Consider the following 6,048-nt stretch of genomic DNA (forward strand, 5'->3'; position numbering starts at 1 on the left):
TCTAAAAACTTGCTGGAGGGTCGGTTACCATTCAATTCCAACTTGAAGGGACACAGCAACATGACTTCTTGTAGAATTAAAAAGTACACTGAGCATCTCACTTACACAAAATAAACAATTATTACAGAAAAAGTGATTAGGTGCTACTAGACGTGAGAGAGAGTTTTTTTGGTTTTGCTTACAGGACATTGAGTTTGTGTTAGTGATGGTGGAATAATTTGGGAAAGGTAATGAAGAACAATTTTACAGCTTAAAGAATGTTGTTGTTGTTATGTGCTGTCGAGTCACTTGCGACTCATAGCAACCTTAGGTACAACAGCCCTAAACCCTGCTCTGTCCTGTGCCAATCTCACTGTATCTCAACACTGTATCTATCACTGTCTATCACTGTACCAACTCCAAGCTGTGTGATTACTATGACTTTGAGATCAGGAAGTGTAAACCCTCCTAGATTGTCTTTCCCTGGTTATTTTTCTTTCCCATGTAAAGTCAGTGATGACTTTATTACATTTTTGTAAAAATGATGATGATATCTGAATAAAAACTGCATTTTATCTGCTGTTTTTACATGTTCTCAATGCTATGTCTTAATGGAAGGATCTCTAGTGGCCTCATGGGTTGTGTGGCTGTCCCAAAGCTACTTAGTTTGAATCCACAGCTGCTCCTCTGGAGGAAGTTAGGCAATCCTCTCTGGCAATTCAGAGGCTCTCTATTACAGCCTCTGAAACCCACTATGAGTTGGTTCTAACTTAATGGCAATGAGAGAAGAAATCTTAATGAAGAGATTTTTGGTATGTTAGCGTGGTCCTAGGTTTGCCCTAGTCTTTTTTTTCCCCCCAGCTGTTCATTGTGTTCCAATGACGAAAAAAACAAAAAAGAAAACAAAAGTGCTTGTGTTCGAAATGCTACTGTTAAAATCATTTATACCGGTCACTGCAAACCAAACAGCGTGTGTCTGCCGGATCTGTGGGCATGCAGTTTGCTTGTCTGTGGGAATGGGGCTAGGGCAGGCCGAGTCTAGGCTCTGTGGGCTTTGCATGGGGGCTTGTGCTAGGAGCACCTACCTGAGAGGGAGTTGAGGGGTTGCTAGAATAGGCTTGGCAGTACAATCCTTTGGGATGCTGTTGGGCAGCTCAGTGTTGGCCCCTGAAGTGCTGTGGGGGTGGGAGCGGAGGGCCCCTTTCGTCCCCACTGAAGCCCCCAGGCTGCTCTCCCCAAACTCTAACCCTGAAGGCAGGTGCCAGGGGGCTGGAGGGTGCCATTCAGGTGGCGAGGGTTGGTCAGAGATAGTCGGATGTCAGACAGTATTTGGGGTCGCAGACCTGGCGAGGCAGCCTGTGCACTGCCATGCCCTGCTGGGAGGTCCGCTTGCTGCTGCCCATCTGCAGGCTGATGTCGAGCATGTTACACTGCTCCACGCACAGGCCCAGCTCAAAGATCTGCCGCTTGGTCCCAGGTGCTGCAAGCCTGGCTGTCTTCATAGTTGGTGCCCATCTGCAGGCTGACGGTGGCCTGGTCCTAGGGTTGGTCCGTGCCTAGCTTGGGATTGTAGAGGTGACACCAAGTGCCATAGGCTGTCATGCTCTGCTGTCTTGCAAACTTATTGGTGTCCATCTGCAGACCAATGATGTTCTACCCTGAGCTTCTCCAGCTCAAATTTCCTCCCCTGCTTCTTTGCATCACATTCACCTTGTTGCCTTTCGTCTTGGTCATGCTAGCCAGGGCCGGGAGCGTGGAGCACACTTGGGGATGGCTCGTGTTCCCGAACAGGCCATTCATTGCCCTCAAAGATGTCATGGGGCTTTGCCCCGCACTTGGGGGTGGCCTGGCTGAAGTGCTAATGTTCTCCAGTTGGTGCCAATTTTGGGTTGATTTGTTTACCTTCTTCACAGAACCCGGTTAGCGCTTATTGATGAACTCACAAAGAATGATGCAGTCAATGAAGTTGTTACTGAATATGTGTCTGGTACCCCCTTGATCCACTCGTGCAGCTCATGCTTCCACTGGTGGTCTTACTTCTGGACCAGCTCATCTCACTGGAGCGCAGCCAACACAGCGTGAGGGGGCCGACTGCCCTAGTCTTAAGGGAGAGGTTACGTTTATAATTTTTACTCTCAAGGGAACCCTAGAAACAAAAAAAAAACACAATTACCGTAACTAGTACTGTGAAACAAAAGATCGATAAATCATGAAGTGCGGAAGTATTTCCAGTCTGGCAGGTATGACAGATACCACTGTCACTGGGTGGGGACCAGGGTCTGGAGATCCTTGGGTTAGGTTTTAAAGGAAATGATGAATTGTTTATTCCCTCATCTAGAGCAATAAACTGTTTAAGGGTAGATATACTGGCAGCAGTGAAGCCATTACTGATCATTACTGCTTTGTCAGACGAAGGGTTAGGGATTTGTTATGGCGCTTCTTCTGAAAATGCAACAATTGAACCCTGAGCAGGTAAGACTGTGAAGGAGTACCATTTATGACTTGTATGTACATATTTTTAAATTTAATATTATTTGTGTAGCTGCATGCAAGAGAAACTCCTTAAAAAGGCTTGACCAAATGGAGTTTTATTTTTCTTTTTCAGCTAACAGATGCTGCCCTGGACGTGCTCACCAAGTTGTGCCCAGAAATCTGGAGAACAACTACTTGGCCAACTGACTGGAAGAGATCGATACTTGTTCCTATCCTAAAGAAAGGTGACGCAACAGAATGTGGAAACTACAGAACAATCTCACTGATTTCACATGCAAGCAAGATTTTACTGAAGATTATCCAAAAACGACTGGAACAGCACATAAACAAAGAACTGCCAGAAGTCCAGGCTGGGTTTAGAAAGCAGAGAATACCAGAGGAATGTCTATCTGTGTTTCATTGACTATGCAAAGGCATTTGACTGTGTAGATCATAACAAACTATGGCTGACTCTGAGAAGAATGGGAATCCCAGAACACTTGATTGTTCTAATATGAAACTTATACTTGGGCCAGGAGGCAGTCGTCAGAACAGAGCAAGGGAACACTGCATGGTTCAAAATTGGGAAGGGCGTATGCCAGGGATGCATCCTATCTCCATGCCTTTTCAACCTATATGGAGAACAGATTATCTGGGAGGCTGGGCTCTATGAGGAGAAATGTGGGGTCAGGATTGGTCGACGATTTATCAACAATCTGCGTTATGCGGATGACACAACCCTGCTTACTGAAACTGAGGAGGACTTGAAGTGCTTGCTGCGGAGGGTCAAGGACTGCAGCCTACAATATGGATTGAGGCTCAATGTCAAGAAGACAAAGATTCTCACCACTGGACCAATTGGCAGCATCAGGATGGATGGTGAAGAGATTGAGATTGTACACAGCTTTAGTTTGCTTGGTTCCATAGTCAACAGTCTTGGCACCAGCAGCCAGGAAATTAAAATGCGCATTACCATGGGAAAGTCTGCTGTTAGGGACCTCTCCAAAGTACTGAAGAGCAGTGGTATCTCTCTGGAGACTAAGGTGTGTCTGATACAGGCCATGGTCTTCACAATCACTTGTTATGCATCAGAGAGTTGGACAATGACCAAGGAGGATAGGAGAATTGATGCCTTTGAGCTGTGGTGCTGGAGAAGAGTATTGAGAATACCATGGACGGCTAGGAAACAAACAGATTTGTCCTGGAAAGGGTTAAACCGGGTGGCTCCTTGGAGGCAAGGATTCTGAGGCTCCGTCTAACATACTTTGGACATATTGTGAGGAGAGACCGGTCCTTGGAGAAGGAGACATCATGCTTGGGAGGGTGGAGGGACAGCGCAGGAGAGGAAGACCCTCTATGAGGTGGATTGATTCAGTGACTGGGGTAATCGGGATGGGTGTGTCGGAGATAGTGAGATTGGCACAAGACAGAGCAGAGTTTAGGGCTGTTGTACATAGGGTCGCTATGAGTCGCAAGCGACTCGATGGCACATAACAACAACAAGAACAGCACGAAATTTGGACAAACTAGCTCTGTGTTAATGCTTTAAATTCCTTCTTTCCTTTTCATTATCCTCAGAAGGTAGTTTTTATACATATGCTTGTTACCTGATTATCATAGAAGCTTTGCATCTAGCCTCATGTCTGGATTCCAGATAAGATAAATAAGGATCAGTTTTAGAAAACAAAATCTCCTTCATAAAAATTCTATTGGGCTTCCATTTATGTGAAAGCCACATATCACATGGGCAACCTCGTGGCAAATGATCTGGCAAAGCAAGCATTTTAGCTAAACACACTTCTGCTCTAAACAAAACCAAAGCTCCATTAGCAGAGAAGGAGAGGAATAACTGCAAATGTGACCAACAGAGTTTGCTGTGGTAGGTGAAACTCTCTACAGCAGGAGCACCAAGTCCTGACCTTCAATAAGCAAGGATACTCTACACAGAAACAATATTCTGTATCTATGTTTAGTGACCTCTTGAAAAGCACATGGGAGACGTCCTGTTTGAGTGTATGTTCCAATTGCAGAAAATGGAACCAAATTCTTATTTTATATGTCATGTTCTTTTAAGAATTTAAACATGTTAATAAAAAATTATATTGAAATCCAGGCTTGCATATACAGTGAATGCTTGACCTTATGCACTTATTTTGGTTTTTTACTTTGGTAAGCAGATAGTTTTAGAAAACTAGCTCCATCTTGTGGGCAGTCACTGGAAATATATGTTTACCTATATTTTATAAAGTCTATTATGTATGATAAAAGACAGATCAATTGATCATTACAAAAAGGTTAGAAATATGTGTGTCTGTATATGTGTTTATGATTGTGTGTGTTTATGATTGTGTATATGTGTATATGTATGGGGAGCTATATAGAAATAGACAAAGCCGAAATGTAGAAAATTCTACAGATCTAATGACTTGACTTCTTTAACAAATGACAAGTGGATTGAAGAATGGAATTGATATTTGTATTGGGATTGCGTTGAACTTGTTAGATTGCTTTTGACAGAATTATTATTTTCACAATATTGAGACTTCCTATCAAGGAACATGGTATAAAATAGATGAATGGGACCTTCAAAAAATAAAATCTCTATGCACATAAAAAACTTCCCCAACAGGGTATAAAGTAAACCCATTGATTAGGAGAAATATCTGATAGGGGAGTCATATCTAAAATGTATAGAGTACTCCAGCATCTAATAAGAAAAAGGCAACTTGGCAGCACAGAGCAGACGAGCCTCATCCTTCTCTCATGCCTCTCCTCACTTCAGTCCTCAACCATGTCTGGTAAACACGATATGGTCGAGATAGAGAAATTCGGTAAGTTGAAAATGAGGAAGACAGAAGCAAGAGAAAAACTCACTGCCTTCAAAAGAAACGATGAACAGGAGAAGCAAGCGGGTGAATCATAATGAGGCTGCGCCCCCAATATGCACTGCACTTTTCACAAGCATTGCCTTCTTATTTTTCCTTCTTTTAGCTGTTCAACTTTGTAAGAAGCAAAGAGGTTGGTTGGATCAAGTTTAAATGACTGTGCTGCTCCCTTTCACATGCAAGAATCTAGACCTACTACCCTTGCCGCTCCCATAAGCCTACATGGCTGGAAGGGAAGGAAAAGACCTTGCATGTTGGTGAAGGAAGGAGCTGGATGGGACGACAGGGAATTAAAATATAAGGGGGGGGAGGCAAACAACTCAGTCACAAAATGGCACAAGATATGAATAAACATTTCATCAAATAAGAAATTCAGATGGCCAATGTACATATGAAAGAATGGTCAAAACCGCAGCTAACACATATATGTGTAAATCCCAACAATAATGAGATATCATCTCACTCCAGCAATAATTGCCAAGTGCAACAGGACACCAAACAACAAATGTTGGTGAGGATGTGGAGAGATTGGAATTTTCATTCACTGTTAGTGGGAATGTAAAATGGTACAACCACTGTGGCAGGCAGTGTGGCATTTTCTGGAAAAATTAGAAATACCAATGGGAATCCCAGAACACTTGATCGTGCTAATGCGAAACCTATACTTGGACCAGGAGGCAGTCGTCAGAACAGAGCAAGGGAACACTGCATG

General features: G+C 43.4%; 1 pseudogene; it reads right to left on the bottom strand.

The window, feature by feature from the left end:
• Positions 1-1,280: 1,280 nt before the first annotated feature.
• Positions 1,281-2,374, bottom strand: LOC102858721 (annotated as a pseudogene).
• Positions 2,375-6,048: the final 3,674 nt, after the last annotated feature.

Source organism: Elephantulus edwardii, unplaced genomic scaffold (assembly GCF_000299155.1).
Source record: "Elephantulus edwardii isolate Elephantulus edwardi_28Jun2011 unplaced genomic scaffold, EleEdw1.0 scaffold00031, whole genome shotgun sequence".
Taxonomy (NCBI): domain Eukaryota; kingdom Metazoa; phylum Chordata; class Mammalia; order Macroscelidea; family Macroscelididae; genus Elephantulus; species Elephantulus edwardii.